Here is a 19,148-nt window from a genome sequence, read left to right on the forward strand (position 1 = left end):
AGGTACGAACCAACAACTTGGCCTTGTGGATGATATTGAGACTACGATATCAGATAGATATCTGTGGGCTTGCATCCCAGCTTTTCCATTTACTAGCAATGTGAACTTAGCGAAATTACTTAACTTTTTATAAAGTGTAGTTAAACATTTCTTATGCAAAAGTTTGTCACAAGGACTAAATAACATATAAGGTATGTAAAAGGCCTCACCTGAAGAAACTGATTTTTTTTTTTTTAAAGCGTTTTCTTGATGTGCTTCCAGTAACTTTCACAGATGAAAAACAAATATCTGTATTTGAGTATATGGGTATTTCCTAACTCACCAGCAGAGGTTTGTATTTGTTTATGCCATCTTGACTTACAGGCACAAAAGGGATAACAGCTCAGAGAGGTGTTCTACATGGTTAATATTTTGGTAGCACTAAAGAAGACCCTTCTTAAGGAGCTTTTTAAAAATCAGCATTTACTGATCATTGCCTACACAATGAGCCAGGGGCTGGGCATTTTGACATCTGACATCCTGGCTTCCTTTCAACTCACCCTCCAGGTCATCTCTGAGATCCAGAGAGATGAAGAGTCAGGTAAAAAGGGAGCTGACCTGAAAATTGAGTCTGGGATCCTGACTGGAGTTTCCTTGGTAATTATTTGACCTTGAAGGAGTTACTTAGCTTCCTTATGCCTCTATTTCCTCATCTCTTAAATGGGACTAGACCTGTCTTTGGAGAAGTTGTGAGGGTGAATTAGGTCATGTCTGTACAACACTTGAGGACTTTGGAAGACAAGCATTTACAAACCTATAAACTTCATAATTAATGTCATCATCATCATTATTGTTGATGAAGGGGACTAGTTCAGTGGACATGCCAACCTCAGAGTTGGAAATATTTGTTACAGAGAATGTAAACATGAAGACTCTCCTATGGAGCACCTCTTTCCCCACTCTCTTTTTTGCTGCCTTAAAACATCCCACTCCCACAGAAGTACTTTTGCTCATAGAATTGACATTTTAAAGAGTAAGAAGCTCCCTGTACCATCACTGCTTTTTCATAGTGGTTCAGGATCCCTCAGTAGTGTCTGAGGTGGAACTAGAAAGGTTTTCACCTACCTGTAACCTTCTCTTTAATACAATGCCTTCTTTGCTAATATAAACAGCTAACATTGATAGAGCACCCAGTGTATTTCAGGTACTGAGCAAAGAGCTTACCTGCACTGTCTCATTTAAATCTCAAAACAGCCTGGAAAACAATTCATTCTCTACTCAAAGATTACCTAATTAGGGAGGCTTTTCAGACTACCCTATATAAAGAGTAACCTGCTCTATTGCCTTCAACACTTGCTAGCCCCTTGCCTGCTTTTATTTTTCTCCATAGCACTAATTGCCATCTAACATATTAAAATGCTTTTTGGTCTATCCTCTGTGTCTCCCATTAGAATGCAAAGGCTGTAAAGGTGCAAATTTTGTTTTGTTCACTGCCTATCCCTAGCATCTAATACAGTGACTGGCACATGATGAGTGCTCCCAAAAAATATTTGTGAGCAAATGAATGGCTCTTTGAGTTAAGTGAGATTATATTATTTTACTGAAGATGAAATAGAGGCTTCAAGATTTGCCCTTGGCCACAGAGTAATTGGCAGAGCTGGGACTGGAAGCAGTTATCTGATCACAAAATAGTATCTTATTGCTGAAGGATCCTTCCCTTAGAAGAATCATGAAGGCAATATAAAGAGATAAAGGCAGGGGATGTGTCTAAAGTGGCAGAAAAGCTGGGGAAAATAATTAGATTTTAGTAAATTGTCCTTTTCTCACCTTCCAAAACATGTTATATTTTAAAAGGAGCATGCTATCAACTTTCTCTTCTGGTCTAGCTATGAAGGCCTGTAATTTCGGGGGCCCCAGACCCCTTGCCTTCCATCTACCTTCCATAATCTTTCTGTCAGTTTGCTGATGCTACAAATTCCTATAATAAAAAGAAAAGGGGAACTAATATTTATTAAGCACTTAATATGCACCACCACTGCATTAGGCATGCTACCTTTATCTCTACTACTCACCGATTCACTAAGAGTAGGTAGTTTATATTTACATTTTATAGATGAGAAAACTAAGACTTAAAGAAGCTAATTATCTACTGACTTCAAAGCTCATGCTCTTTATCGGTATAGATTAGGGAAGACAGCCAAAGAGATTCACTTTGGTAAACTCACTGGGGTTTTCCTACTAGAATTCTGTTTGGTTGACTAGGATATTGATGGCAAATGTCAGTTCTTAACTGTCGAATACTCAAGATAGCAGTGATTGTGATCAGACAGAATAAAATGTCAAGATTTGTATCTCTGTACTTTACTGGAATCCGTACTTGACTGGAATATGGTCACCATTGTCTTCTCAGCTTTGTCCTCAGATGCTCTTCAGTGTGGGAAAAGACCAGTGTCCAGAGCTGAGCATCCTCTACCCATAATGCTTTACTCTCCCCAGGTAGGATGCCTGGGAAAGAAGGCCCTGGCTAAAATAAGTTATCTTAGGAGTGTGGTATTGTCAGGCTATGGGAAAATGGATTGACTCTGGAAGTAAAAAAGGGGAAGGAGCATTGAGGTAATGCAGCCCTAAGGGAAGAAAGGGGAAGAAAGGACTGGGAAGAAAGGACTGGGATTGGACATGACACTTTCTTCCTCATTCTCTACTCTCTTCCTCACCCCCTCTCCTAATCCCCCCTCCCCCCCACCCACATAACCTTCTGTCCCCCCCCCTCCCAACTTCCTTCACCTTCCCCCTGCCTGCGTTCTAAAAGGACTCCCTCAGACACAAACAGGCTATAGGGGAAATACTGATGCTTAACAAACATAAGAAAAGCTGCCAACCTCTCTGGAAACCTGGGAAATGGAAATTTTAAACAAAGCTAACAAATCTTGGAAGAGTTTTAAACAGGAGAGGGATGTAGTCAGAATAATTTGTAAATGTGCACCTGAATTTGACTTGAGATTTTAATGCAGTGTGTAATTCTTGGGTATAGCTCAAAAGATAAACAATTTCATTTCAGGTTATGAACAAATACACTAACAAATACACAGGTGTTTTGGCATTTAAAAATAACATGGTATCCTTGTATATGGAAAACTAGTTTTGCAATTAATCAGTTACCTTCCTTTTTCCATATCTTAAGTTCTTTTATCTTGGCAATTTATAAGGTCCAAACCCCCCAAAATGACCTGTGAAGTAAAGCAAAGACAAGGCACACGAACAATTTATAGTTTGTAAACTTTAATTTCATTTAATATGAGGTCATACCTTCTCAATAGTACTAAAGTTATCAACTATATAACTCAGAAATCTTTTTAAAAGTTATTAAAACTGAAAATTGGTTTTGGTGTTTCTTTTTTGTTTTGTTTTAAACTCATTTCATGATAAGACCCAACTTGACCTGAATTCATTTAGTGGCAACACCTGAACTAAGCTCACACGTCATGTGGCTATTTATAGTCTTTATTTCCCACTTAGTATGAATATTCAAACATTTTGCCACAGAAATATTAATTAATATTATGATTATGGGTCTGCTGTAGATCCCACTGGAGTGTTATATAAAATGCTTTATATGCACATATTATCTTTCTAAAATCTGAAAATTTCTGAATTTTGGAAGCCTCTGGCCCCAAATGTTTTGGATAAGGAATTGAGGACTACGTTTCTAGACTCAGTATTAATAATATGCATAAAAATGTTAAAGAAGGAAATTATCTTAGGGATGTTTAAAGGATGAAAACTAACATCCATAGCTTAAGTGCCTCCAAACGTGCAAATGATTACTCATAAAGCTGGGGCCAAAATCCCCACATCCTCTCTCTGATTCTGAAGAAATTTTGCCACAGAAAATTTTGCACCTATGCTGTCCTGGCCTGAATCGTCATCTTTCACTGAATGTGATTTCATCTACCTTCTCTCAGAGACTGAGAGAAGCCCAGGCCATGTTTGTTTTTTTGAGGATTTTGGTATATATAAATACTACTGTGCTAACATATATATACATAGATATAATGTATATGTATGTATATATATGATAAAATTTGCCATTTCAGCCATTTTAAGTGTACAATTCAGTGTCATTAACTACATTCACAATGATTAGCAACCATCACAATCATCTCTCTTCAAAACCTACTTATCACCCCAAACAGAAACTCTCTGTCCATTAAGAAATAACTCCCCATTTGCCCCTCTCCCCAGCCCTTGGTAACCTCTAATCTGCTTCCTGACTCTGAATTTACCTGTTCTATATATTTCATATAAGTGCAATCATACAATATTTGTTTTTTTACGTTTGTCGTATTTTATTGAGGATCATGTTTTCAAGGTTCATCCGTGTTGTAGCATATATCAGAACTTCATTCCATTTTATGGCTGAATAATGTTCCATTGTATGCATATACTACTTTTGTTTATTTATTCACCCACTGATGGACACTTGGGTTGTTCCCACCTTTAGGCTATTGTGAATAATGGTGCTACAAACACTGTCGTGCAAGCATGTATTTTAAATCTCTGTTTTCAGTTCTTTTTGGTAAATATCTAGGAGTGGAATACCCGGGTCATTTAGTAACTCTATGTTTGCCTTTTTGAGTAGGCACCAAACTAATTTCTACAGTGGCTACACCATTTTACATTCCCACCAGTATTTCACAAGGGTTCCAATTTCTCTTCTTCCTTACCAATACTTGTTATTTTCCATGTTTTTAATAACAGCCATCCCAGTGGGTGTGAGGTGGTATTTTATAGTGGTTTTAATATGCATTTCCCTAGTGACTAATGACGTTGAGTTGGTATATATTTTTTAATGCTAAAATACAGTTACAAAAATTGAAGTAATGCTTACATTAAATGGTTTTTAGTAATAGCTTTGTTAACATTTTAAAAAGTTAGATATTTGTGCTATTCACAAAATAATTACAGGCTTTCTTAAAAATGTTAATTGATATCATATTCCAGGTGGTGTGTGGTCCAGTAATAGGAACACAAGTTTAAATTTGCATAATGAACACAATCTTCTTTCTTCTTTCAATTCTGCATATATCATGACAGACAAATATATAACCTCATTTGGAGATTGTGTCAAAAGCCTAAATTTGAAGGCTTTGAATATGAGGCCTGGGCCATAGGTCTTTCCTGGTCTCTCCTGTGTCACATCTCCTGGACTGTCCCTGGATTGTTTGCTTTTCTGTTTTGATGCTAATCTGCCAACTGCACAGAACTGTCAGTCTCTGGAGTTGCCCAAAGATGAGTCCTTTAAGCATGGGTTTTCCCTGCATTATGTATTTCTGGTACAGAATTTATATTAGTCTTATGTTTTATGTCTGTACCTGGTAGAGAACAGACCCCCATATATCAGGAATCATGACTCTCCCTCCAGTAAAAATATGCTCTAGAAGGCCAGCGACTTTTCTCCAATCTGTTGTGAGACAGTTATGCTGCTAGGGACCTCTAAGGCTTCTTTAGTCTTTTGAAAAAAACGATCTCTCCTGGGCCAAATGCTGCCCAGAAGACTTTTTCCTCTTACTCAAAAATCTTTTCCTCTTTGGTTGCTTCCTGCCTTTCACTGTGATTATCTCCCTTGGCAGAGGAACCACCTGCCTTGGTCCTCTGGGGGCTGAATGCAGCCAGCTGACCTGGGGCTTTCTAATTAACCCCTTCATGCCTCCCCCATATGGGTTACTATCACCTCTCTGCAGGCCAGGAGACTGAAGTTGAGAGTATGTAACTTGCCCAAAGCCTTACAGCTAGTAAATGGCATAGCAGTGACATAAAAATTGGAGGAGTCTATTCTTTCTGACTTTTATAAAGCATTTGTAACTGATTGTTGAATGTTATAAATCGCCTAACTCGACTATCCTGTGGTCTATGTTTCTCTCTCTTTTCTCAAGGAATCCATGAAGTGCTTTGCTAAATGCCTGAATTCCTTATGAAATGTGTAGTAACTCTAAAAAAAAAAAAAAAAAAGGAATAATAAAAATTCATAGAGCAAATATTTCTTAAATCTCTACTGCATGCCAAGCCTGTGTTTGGCTGACTTATTCCTAATAAATCAGTGTGGGATCCTAGTGATCAATTCTTCCTGTTTTAGTAATTCACAAGCTATTCTTCTAACATGTTGTTCCAGAAACTAGCCCAGGATATACATTAAAGTAACCAATCTGTAGTTTGTAGAACTCAACTTTTGCACTTTTTAGAAAATCAGACTATTTAGACATCCCCAGGAACCTTTCTTATTTTCCACGATGCCTGAGCAAGATAATCAAAGTCATTAAACTCCCTCATTTTTACCTTAGTTCCAAGGCTCCAGTAAATCTTATTGCAGAACTCAGCTTTATTCACATTTTCATTGACTATTATTATTATTATTATTTACAATTTAGATATTTTATTCAATCCAATTTTATTCTTTGTGCAGTGAGGATAAAACTTCCATTGGGCTCAGTCTTGGGCTCACTCTTGGTTTCTCTGGTTGAACGTCCTTTCACCCTGCTAAAGTGAAGTTGATTTTCTTCTTGAAGAAGTCTGGATTACTTTTTTTTTTTAATTCAGTTTTACTGAGAAATGTTCACATACCATCCATGGTGTACAATCAACTTTTCATAGTACTATCATATAGTTGTGCATTCATCACCTCAATCAATTTTTGAACATTTTCCTTACACCAAAAAAAAATGAAAATAAGGATAAAAATAAAACTAAAAGAGAACACCCAAAACATTCCACCACCACCCTCATCCCACTACATTTTTCATTCAGTTTTTGTCTCCATTTTTCTACTCATCTGTCCGTACACTGGATAAGGGGATTGTGAGCCACAAGGTTTTCACAATCACACAGGCACACCATGTAAGCTACATGGTTATGCAATTGTCTTCAAGAATCAAGGCTACTGGGTTGCAGTTCCACAGTTTCAGGTATTTCCTTCTAGCTATTCCAATACACTAAAAACTAGAAAGGGATATCTATACAGTGCATAAGAATGCCCTCCAGAGTGACCTCTCAACTCCATTTGAAATCTCTCAGCCACTGAAACTTTATTTTTTTCATTTTGCTTCCCCGTTTTGGTTAAGAAGATGTTCTCAGTCCCACAATGCCAGATCCAGACTCATCCCTGTAGTCATGTCCTGCCTTGCCAGGGAAATTTACACCCCTGGGAGTCATGGTTGACTATTATTTTTAATAGTAATGCATCTTTATTCAGCCCTTTCTGAGGCAGGTATACTGTTTGCCTTCTTCTCTCAGGATCTGCCCAAATGAGAAGGAAATCATTCTGACCTCATGGAAGCCTTACTGCTAGATCTGGGATTTACATTTCATTGTGTAATATCAACCTCCTATGCATATTTGAGCAGGGGGGGTCTTTTCATAGACTTGTTCCTTCAGCATTTTTCTGGTTAGGGCTGCCTACAGCTGTTTTGTTTGGTTTGGTTTGGAATTTATGGTTACCTATTGCTCCATAACAAGCCACCCCAAAACTTAGTGACTTAAAATAAAAATGTATCATTGTCTTGTGGTTCTGTAGGTTAACTGCGCTCAGCTGGGGAGTTCACACTTAGGGTCTCTCAAATGGCTGTAGTTAGAGAGCTGCTAGGTCCAGGACCTGTGCAGTCAGATAGGGTCCCATGCTTAGAAGGGCCATATGATTGGTTCAATGCTCTGCTGTTGCGATCTCAAAACTCTTTATACTTTCTGGGCAAGGGGCCCTGGTTTTTCATTTTTCACTGGATCCTGCAAATTAAGTAGCTGGTCCTGGCTCAGTTTGCATCAGCTGAAGGCTTGACTAGGCTGGACATCAAAGATGTCCCTCTCACAAGGTTGGCAGTGGATGCTCGCTGTTCCTGGGAACTCAACTGGGCTTGTCACCTGGAGTCCCACACACGACTTTTCCATGTGGTTTGGGCTTCTAAGAGAGAGTATCTCAAGAATGAGTGGTCCAAGAGACCCAAGCAGAAACTGAAATGCTTTTATGACTTTGCCTTGGAAGACCCAGAATGTCACTTGCAACATATTCAATTGATTAAGTGTCATTAAGTCCAGCTCAGATTCAAGGATAAGGGAATTAGACTCCACCTCTTAATGGGGGAGTTGCAAGATCACATTGCAGAAGAGCATGTAGGATGAAAGATATCATTGGGTTCATCTTTGGAAAATACATTCTACCACAGGGGTAATTGGGGCATGTCATTGCTTTGCTTGAGTGCTCTACCCATCTCAGGCTTCCTTGTAAGCTCCACCCTATTGTTAGGTATTCATTACTATGTGTGGATACCCAAGACAGCTTCAGAGTATCAGTCTTGTCTTTTGATTTCTTTCTAATATAATGAAAATAGGTCTTGCCTAGAATCTCTTCAAACCAAGCATTTGCTTATGAGAAATGCACTTAAGGAGGATTCTGATCTCAAGGTGGGGTAAGGGACTGCAGGAGGGAATTACTTTTTAAGCTCTTGCCACAGGTTCATGTTGAGCAAAAATATTGAGCTTTTCTAGATTACATTTTCAAATCTTGTAGTTTACAACTTTAGGACTTTATAGTAGTGATATAAGAGAAGAAGGTTTGGAGAATAAATCCCAGGTACACTAACACTTCTGAGAGCCTCAATTTCTTTATAAATTAGGACTAATGCTACTTACTCCCATGGAGGCTCCTGTGATGATTAAGCGGGATAATACATTAGGTGCTCAAAATATGATTGGGACTGTTATGAATAAGTGTATCACTTATCCTTGATTGAAATTACTCCCTTTTAGGTTTCCCTTGCCCTGGAAACTCATGGTTGAGTTTATCAGACCCACCCAGATGATCTCTGGGGTGACTTACTCATGTGGTTATAATGAAAACAGCCCAAGAGTGGCAATAGCCTTTAAGAGGTCCAGAAGCCTCTGTGCCAGAAGCTGTAGTACAAGATATTGGTTTCCACCTGTTGATGAGGGCGTGCAAAATTAGGAGTAGTAGTAATAGACATTTACTAAGCAGGGTACCTAAAGGATTCAAGAAGTTTTGATTTAAATCTCCTATAGGTGAGAACTGTTTTATTCCTAATGTTAGAGATGAAGAAATAGTTGTTTGGGAAGAAGAAGCAGTTTGTCCAAAATTACCAAGGTGGTAAGTATTGGGCCAGGATCCAAACTGGGGCTCTCTGCTCCCAGGGCCTGTGCCTAAACATGGTGATGTACAGCCTCCCAGACATATTTAAGCATTTCTGAATCCTTTGCATGTGACCAGAGATGCTAGGCTCTTGTTTGGTGACTGGTTTGGGAGTTTTAAGGCCTTAATATTTTACCCTCAAGTGCATTTTTAGGACCTTGTTGGGGAAGAGTTCCTCAAGCCAACTGAACTCTTAGGTGGTTGGTGTAAATTTCCTGGAGGGTTACCTTAGAGCCAGAAGGCCCAGTGGTGGGCCAGTCCCTCAAACATGTGGCCGGGTAGCTTTAGCAAGGCTTCTGACATTTGGCATTTTTCCTGGCAGGCAGCCAAGGGGACTGAGCATTTCTCTGTTTTCTTTTACTTTCATTCTTAACCTTTTCCTCTCAACATAAACAAAAAGGAACTCAGGGATTTTACTAGTAAAAATTCATTCAAAAAAACCTGAATGAAAAACTTTGTGAAGGAAAGTTTGTAGCTAGAAGAAAAAGGGGGAAAAAGTGATGGAAGGAAAAGAAGAAATAGGGACCTTAAAATTATTAGCAGAATTCAGAATCCCCTTGGGCTGAAAAGGTTCTGTCTACTTTTAAGAGCTGTTCAAATTCCTCAAAAGAGAGCTGTTTTCTAAGTATAAATAAATAGGCATCTCTAATGAGCTGTGGAGAATCCTTGAGGTTATTATTTATTTTTGTTTCTGTCCCCAACACTTCCCTTTGGCAAATATTTACAATGGCCTTCTTTTTCCTAACATTTAATTCCCAAACCAACCCAAAAGCAGCAGAACTTGTTTAAGTTTGGACCCTTTTTTCCCTCTCTTCCACTTATTTAGAAAAAGTGCTGGCAACCACTCCCCAAGGGCTTCCTTTTTCTACTTTATTTTCTCCCCCTCTTTTTGAGCACTTAACTATATGCCCTGTTCTAAGTGTTTTACGTGTTGACTCCTTAAATCCTTGCAATTCTAAGAGATTCCTAATAATTTTATCCCTATTTAACAGATTAGGAAACTGACACTTAGTCTCTTAGGTAATGTGTTCCAGCTCACAAGGCCATGAAGTAGGATGACAGTTTGATGGAAGGGCCTTTATTCCATACCAGCACAGTACAGTCAAATTCACACCCCCCTTAGGATTAAAACCAGGCTCTCCCACCTCCCAGCATAATCCTTAGTCAATTCACAGTTTGCTTATGCAGCCTGTAGTAACATCTGAAGTTCTCACAGTATTTCAACCACCCCCAAAGAAATCTACAGCATCATTCCTATGAGAAACTAAGTGCATGCTAGTTCCTCATGCATCTTCTATCCACCCTCCTTAAATAGGCTCAGAGCTCCTGAGATTTTACACCTGCAGAGGTTGGAAAGGATTCCACTTATTAATTCCCTCATTTGACAGACACTTACACACACATAGGAAATATGGCATACTGTTAAGAGTTCAGACTCTAGGCACCAGACTGGTTTGTTTGTATTGTGGCTCTGCCACTTACTTGCTCAAGGTCATACAACTTGTTATTGAGCCTTTCTGGGACTCAGGTCTCTTATGTAAAATGGGTTCTTGATAACACTGACTTCACAGAGTTAAGAGTTTTAAATGAGTTAATCCACATTAAATGCTTAGAATAGTGACTGGCACAGAGTAACTCCTCAGTAAACATCAGGTATTATTGAACAGACATTTGGGAAATAGAAGTATGTTAGGCACTGGGAATAAAAGGTACTCGTAATCTAGAAATACAGGCACATCCATTTCTTCAATAGATACTTTATATGCTAAACATTAGGCACTGGGGGCATACCAGCAAAATAAAACACACACACACACACACACACACACACACACACACACAATATTTACAAACTACTAGAAGAAGTAAATAGACAAACAATGACAATGCAGTGATAAACACTGCAAATGGAGTACAAGCGGGGTAATATGAGAGTACACAGGAGGGACATGCTGTTTGGGTGTGAGAGGAGACTTCTCAATGGAAGTGAACCCAAGGTGAGACCTGATGGATGAGAAGGAATTTGTGACATGAATTACTAAAACAGAATGTGAATTGTAGACTGTGTAGTGGGCTGTGCTGAGAGGCATATGCAGAAGCAGGAAGGGGTAGAGTGAGTTGTCCTATATAGTTTGAGGGTTAGAGAGCATTGTAGGGGTGGGGGTAGGGTCAGGGATTAGGAGGATTGGAAGAAAATGGTACCAGATTGTCAAGGGCCTTAGATGCTTTGCAAAGGATTCTAGATTTCATACTGCAGATAATGGGGACCCATTGAAAAGCTTTTTCAAGGCTTGGAGTGCTAGAATTAGATAATCCAAACAAGGTTAGATCTGGAGTCAGGACCACCATTTTGGAGTACAAGCAGGGTAATATGAGAGGACACAGGAGGGACATGATGTTTGGGTGTGAGAGGAGGCTTCTCAACAGAAGTGAACCCAAGGTGAGACCTGAATATTTCTGGGGAAATACTCCCAATGAGAAAGGAAGGTCACATTGGATGGAGTGCTGGCCCTGGTGGTAGAGAAGTGGAGATGTTTGGGCAATAATGTAAAGAATCGAATCGTTAGAATGTAGTGAATGCCTAGATGTAGAATGAACAGGCAGTGATAACCTGCATTGTCCTCAAAAGTTGCATCCTTCTGGCCCCTATGGGTATTTTGTTGGAAAAGTTTGAGAAGTACTTGTAGAATAATGGAAAGAAAATGAGTTTCTGGAGCTGGACAGGACTGGATTCAAATCCAATCTCTACCATCTGGTGGCTTCATGTTTAGTGTGGATAATAATCATACCTCATAGTTTGTGAGAACTAATAACATGTAAAGTGCCTAGTACAGATCCTGGCACATGGTAAGCATGGAATACATGATAGTCATGAGTATTATGGGATAAGAGAATAAGACCATGATCAGAAGTTCATGCCTTAGACAGCAATGAGTGGTTCTTAGTCTTCTGAATGTCTTAGATGCTTCATTTTCAGAAAACTTTATTGAGATATGATCCACATATGATAAAATTCACCCATTTAAAATTAAAATTAAACATTTTTTTAGTATATTTGCAGAGATTTTCAACCATCACCAGAAACTAATTTTAGGCCATTTTCATCACACTGAAAAGAAACCCCATGCTCATTAGCAGTCATTGCCCATTCCTCCCCACTGCATCCCTCCACCCCTACTAATCTACTTTCTGTCTGTATAGATCTGTTCTTAGATGCTTTTGAAGATTTCATGAAAATTATTAAAACTCTACTAAAAAAAACCTGGAAATATGCAGAAATTTTGCATGCAATTTCCAGGAAGTCAGAGATCTCAGACTAAAATTTAATAAACCCAAACCCTTAATAAACTCAAACCTAGTTTTTCCAAAGTTGACCCTAAAGGGAAAAATTCCCAAAGGTGGTAGTGGTGGTGGTGGTGAGCAGTGGGACCTTATAGACCTCACTCCTATATCTCTGCTTGACCTGATTTCTGCACATACACAATTTGTTCTAAATTTTCTACCTGTAATCTCACAGTGAATATCAGCCATGAAGCTTCATCTCTTTTTCCCTTTCCATTTGTTACTATGGGGAACAGCAGAAACCTGAGAGATTTCAACCAGCAACCAAAAGCAAGTGGTGTCTCTGAAGACTGGTCAAAGTAATGAGATAAAGATTACCACTTATTAAGGGCTTACTAGTGATAAGCATGGTGTTTATAATTAATTAACTCTTTTAATTTTTCAATTCTAGGGGCACCCCCTGGATATGTTCAGACTCAGCTCTAGGTTGAGTTAAAGGTTTATTATCAGAACCAACAGTTAAATAATATTAAGTGTGAAATATATTTTCTAACCCATAAGGTTCAGAACTTGATTGAATATATTTAAACCTAAAAATTTGCTATTTATTCTAATGTCCAAAATAAAATGCTTTTAAAAGAAGAGTAAGATGAATAATAAGTGTCTTTTTTTTTCTTTTAAAATTTTTCTTCTTGGTTTCACACATTCAAAATTAATTTAGATTTGAAGGAAGAAAAAGACACAGAATACAAAAGTTATTTTAAAACAGATCACAGAACTAAATGTAAGAGCTAAAAGTATTTTTAAATATATAATAAAAATTTTTTAATTATTTAAAAAAACTATAAAACTTTTTAGAATATAAGGAGTAAATCTTTGTGACCTTGGGTTAAGCAAAGGTTGTTGGACACAATACCAAAAACACAAGTATTAAAAGAAAAAATAAATTGAATTTCACCAAAATTAAAAACTTTTGTGCTGCAAATGATACCATTAAGAAAATGAAAAGTTAACCCACAGAATGGGAGGAAATATTTGCAAATCATATAAATGATAAGGGACTTATATCCAGAATATATAATGAACCCTTACAACTCAGTAATAAAATGATAAATAAGCCAGTTAAAAAAATGGGCAAAGAATCTGCTATGTATTGAAACATGTCCCCCACAAGGTTTAAGTACTGAATCCTGGTCCTGTGAACTCATTTGTAAATAGGATCTTTAAAGATGTTATTAATTAATGAGGCCAAACTGAATCATGGGGGCCTTAAATCCAGCAGGACTGAGGAAATTTGGATACAGTCAGTAGGAAACAGACAGAGAAAGAAAGGGCTATATGATGGAGGCAGAAATTTGATTATGGATTGCTAGCAAGCCACCACCAGAATGCTACACTTTGGAGAAAGCATGATCCTGCCAACACCTTGATTTTGGACATGTAGCCTCCAAAACTATGAGACAATAAATTCTTTTTGTTTAAGCCAACGAAACAAACATGGTATTTGTTATAGCAGCCCTGGCAAATGAAGACAGGATCTGGATAGACATTTTTGAAAAAAGATATAAAAATGGCCAATAGGTATTTAAAAAGAGGCTTGACATCACTGGCCATCATGGAAACGCAAAACAAAACCACAATGAAATAACACTTCACATCCACTAGGAAATCCGGAATCAAAATGACAGATAATAACAAGTGGTGAGGATGTGGAGAAATTGGACTGTTCGTAATTGCTGGTGGGATTGTAAAATGGTGCATTCACTTTGGAAAACAGTTTGGCTTTTTCTCAAAATGTTAAACACAGAGGTTACCATGTGATCTAGCAATTCCATTCTAGTTATATATCAAAGAGACTAAAAAACATATATTCACACAAACTCTGTAGATAAATGTTCATAAAAGCGTTATTTGGCCAAAAAGTGGAAACAATACAAATGTCTATAAACTGAAGAATGGATAAATTCAAATATTATTAAATGTAATATTATTTAATAATGAAAAGGAATGAAGTGCTCATACATGCTACAGTATAGATGAATGCTAACGGAAGAGGCCAAATGATCACATATTGTATGATTCCACGTCTATGAAATGTCCTGAATAGGCAGATGTATGGAGCTAGAAAGTAGATCAGTGGTTGCCTGGGGCTGGGGGCAGAGGAACTGGGCAGTGATTGCTGATGGGTAAGTGTTTCTTTTCAGGGTGATCAAAAATGTTCTGAAATTAGATAGTGGTGATGGTTGCATAACTCTGTGAATACATTTTAAATGGATGAATTGTACGGCATGTGAATTACACACCAATAAAACTGTTTTTGAACAAAGTCTAATGCAGGGAAAATAAGGAAGAGAAGGTTAAACTCGAGAGGATCAAACTTCAAAGTAAGTCTGAGGTGGCAAAACAGTGAGTGCTAGACTTGCAATAGTATACTTAGCATTCCATCCTCTGTTGCAGAAGATTTGCTTTTTTTCTTCATAAGAACCACCTTTATTGGTTTTGCTAAAAATGCATTCTATCTTCTGAGTATACTACAGATTAGAGAGTCTCGTGTCTACATTTGCGAGGTTTCTGCATCCAGTGGCCCCAAAATGTTGTAACAGATTAATGGTTTTATTGTTATATGTGATATCAAAATAAGGATAAAAGATTTTGTTTCCCCTATCATGTCTCTGGCAAGTTATAATGGGTAGGTGCCCAGGTTGTAGGATTAAACTGCCTGGCCTCTTTCAGGTTCTATATTTTGGAGAGGCACTTAATCTCAGTTTCCCCTTCTGTAAAAGGAAGGGTAGCAATACTATTTACTTCATAATGTTGTTAGAATTAAAGGAAATAATCCATGTAAAGTACTTAGCCCAGAGTCTAGCACATAGTAAATGCACAAATAGTAGCAGTTAGTAGTTATTATTATCACATGGCAACGTAAGGTAGTTACAGGGATTGAAATTAGTAATAAGAAATGAATGAAAGCAAAATTGTAGTGTGACTGAGGATTGAGTATTAGAATCCTAAAAGTGGGGGCTGAAGGATGGTATAACTTTATGTTTCTCAGTTTCATTAACATTAGGCAACTATATTGGCTATTTAGTCAAGGTTTTTGACAAGAAAACTCTTTTGAGAGCTTCTTACAGATAAGTCCTCTGAAGTTGCAGGAGTCTTTTTCAAAGAACAACATGCGATTCAAATATTGCTACAGAGAACTTATATATTAAGACACATTTCTACTTGGTGGTATCTTCGAACTGACTTGTCGCTTTACAACTAAAGCCTTTAAAATGAATAACAGAATCTGCCAGGAATCTCCTCTCCTTCCTCCAGTGATGTTTGTTTGACCAGTATTTTTCTGTTGAGAGTAGCAGGAACATGGAAATATTTTTAAGACTCTTTTAACTTCTTAGCAGAAAAGAAACAATAGTGAAAAACGATGACTTAAATAATCATAATTGCTTGCGAGATGTAAAAGGCTTACCATTTTGGGTTTTATATGTATACTTGTTTTTTTGTATTCATTTTATTGAGATATATTCACATACCATGCAGTCATACGAAACTAGACAAAGGGGCGTGTGGTCCTTATGGCTTTCCCAATCCCATTGTCACCCCTCATAAGCTACATTTTTATACAATTGTCTTCAAGATTCATGGGTTCTGGGTTGTAGTTTGATAGTTTCAGGTATCTACCGCCAGCTACCCCAATTCATTAGAACCTAAAAAGGGTTGTCTATATTGTGCGTAAGAGTGCCCACCAGAGTGACCGCTCGGCTCCTTTTGGAATCTCTCTGCCACTGAAGCTTATTTCATTTCATTTCCCCCTTTCGGTCAAGAAGATGTTCTCCATCCCATGATGCCGGGTCTACATTCCTCCCCAGGAGTCATATTCCACGTTGCCAGGGAGTTTCACTCCCCTGGGTGTCTGATCCCACGTAGGAGGGAGGGCAGTGATTTCACCTGCCAAGTTGGTTTAGCTAGAGAGAGAGGGCCACATCTGAGCAACAAAGAGGCATTCGGGAGGAGGCTCTTTGGCACAATTATAGGGAGGCCTAGCCTTTCCTTTGCAGTGACAGTCTTCCCAAGGGCAAGTCCTGGGGTAGAGAGCTCAACCCATCAAACCACCAGTCCCCTATGTCTGTGAGCACATTAGCAACCATTGAGGTGGGGCAGGCCAATACCTCTGCATTCTCCACCAGCTCTTCAAGGGAGCTCTGCATACTTTTTCCCTTTTTTTTTTTTTTTTTTTTTTTAATTAACTCTTCTTTTAAATTAACTGTATAAAAAATAAAAAAATTTAAAAAATTTAAAAAAACATACAATAAAAGAACATTTCAAACAGACCATAACAAGGGAGTAAGAAAAGACAACCTAAGATAACTACTTTACTTCCAACATGTTCCTACTCTACCCCAAGAAAGCAACCTAATAGAGCAACATTTCTGTGAATCTGTTCCTACTATACCTATCAGAAAACAGACTATAGTCATTCCTGGGCATTCCCAGAACGTTAAATTTACCCACGATAGCTAATCTGTTCTTCTTGGATTATTGTTCCCCCTTCCTTAATTGCTCTCTATCGCTAGTTCCCCTACATTCTACATTATAAACCATTTGTTTTACATTTTCAAAGTTCACATTAGTTCTCTTTTTGTGCCTGGCTTATTTCGCTCAGCATTATGTCTTCAAGGTTCATCCATGTTGTCATATGTTTCATGACATCGTTCCTTCTTACTGCCGCATAGTATTCCATCGTGTGTATATACCACATTTTATTTATCCACTCATCTGTTGAAGGACATTTGGGTTGTTTCCATCTCTTGGCAACTGTGAATAATGCTGCTATGAACACTGGTGTGCAAATATCTGTTTGTGTCACTGCTTTCAGATCTTCCGGGTATATACCAAGAAGTGTAATTGCTTGATCGAAGGGTAACTCTATATCTAGTTTTCTAAGGAACTGCCAGACTGACTTCCAGAGTGGCTGAACCATTATACAGTCCCACCAACAATGAATAAGAGTTCCAATTTCTCCACATTCTCTCCAGCATTTGTAGTTTCCTGTTTGTTTAATGGCAGCCATTCTAATTGGTGTTAGATGGTATCTCATTGTGGTCTTAATTTGCATCTCTCTAATAGCTAGTGAAGCTGAACATTTTTTCATGTGTTTCTTGGCCATTTGTATTTCCTCTTCAGAGAACTGTCTTTTCATATCTTTTGCCCATTTTATAACTGGGCTGTCTGTACTATCGTCATTGAGCTGTAGGAATTCTTTATATATGCAAGATATCAGTCTTTTGTCAGATACATGGTTTCCACAAATTTTTTCCCATTGAGTTGGCTGCCTTTTTAACCTTTTTGACAAATTCCTTTGAGGTACAGAAACTTCAAAGCTTGAGGAGTTCCCATTTATCTATTTTTTCTTTTGTTGCTTATGCTTTGGGTGTAAAGTCTAGGAAGTGGCTGCCTAATACAAGGTCTTGAAGATGTTTCCCTACATTATCTTGTAGGAGTTTTATGGTACTTTCTTTTATATTGAGATCTTTGATCCATTTTGAGTTAATTTTTGTGTAGGGTATGAGGTAGGGGTCCTCTTTCATTCTTTTGGACATGGATATCCAACTCTCCCAGCCCCATTTGTTGAAAAGACTGTTATGACCCAGTTCAGTGACTTTGGGGGCCTTATCAAAGATCAGTCGGCCATAGATCTGGGGGTCTATCTCCAAATTGTCATTTCGATTCCATTGATCAATATGTCTATCTTTGTGCCAGTACCATGCTGTTTTGACAACTGTGGCTTTATAATAACCTTCAAAGTCAGGGAGTATAAGTCCTCCCACTTTGTTTTTCTTTTTTAGAGTGTCTTTACCAATTCGAGGCATCTTCCCTTTCCAAATAAATTTGATAACTAGCTTTTCCAAGTCTGCAAAGCAGGTTGTTTATATGTATACTTTAAAAATCGGCCTTAAAACTTTTCTGGATTAAATTTTCTGGATTAAAATTCCAGAAGAGAAGAAAAAAGGAGACGGAAGTTGAGTTTACAAGATTCTCTTCTTTTTCCCAAATATTTATTCATATTTTTAAGCTATCTTAATAGGCCAATTCTCTGATGGGCATAAACAAACTTCATAAATTCATGACCATATAATCCTCCTATGTGTAGTCTGCTTTCAAACATTCTTATTGAAATAATGTTTGGTGGTCATGAAGATCTGTTTGAAGACACTAAGGATCTGTATGCAGGAAAAAAAAAAAAAAACAAGAACAGGCTTGCCCCACTCCCCAGATTGTGGTAGGAGTGGGAAAGTTATTCAATGTCTTTGTGCTTCAATTTCCTTACCTTAAAGGGGAAGTAATAACACTTTTCTCATAGAGTTGATGTGAAGATTAAATGAGTTCACAAATGTAAAGTGCATCAAGTACATAATAAGATATCAAGTTTTAACTATTGTTGTGGAAGTGACCTCTAAGAAGTAAGACACGGAGCTTTAACTGATGTCTCAAAGGTGCAGATATTTAATTTTCGGTGATGAGAAAAGGGTTTGGAGAAGTATGGAGATCTTCCAAATTCCACTTGAGATATTTTCAAAGGGTTGGAAGAGTATGATCAAAAGATCCTTGTCTCTTGTTTTTCCTAGGAGCCCCAAGAGCCCAAGTCTGTGGAAGGTGGGGGAGGGTGAGATGGAGGTATGCATGGCTGGGACTGAGG

The sequence above is a fragment of the Choloepus didactylus genome, chromosome 2, assembly GCF_015220235.1.
Source record: "Choloepus didactylus isolate mChoDid1 chromosome 2, mChoDid1.pri, whole genome shotgun sequence".
Taxonomy (NCBI): Eukaryota; Metazoa; Chordata; class Mammalia; order Pilosa; family Megalonychidae; genus Choloepus; species Choloepus didactylus.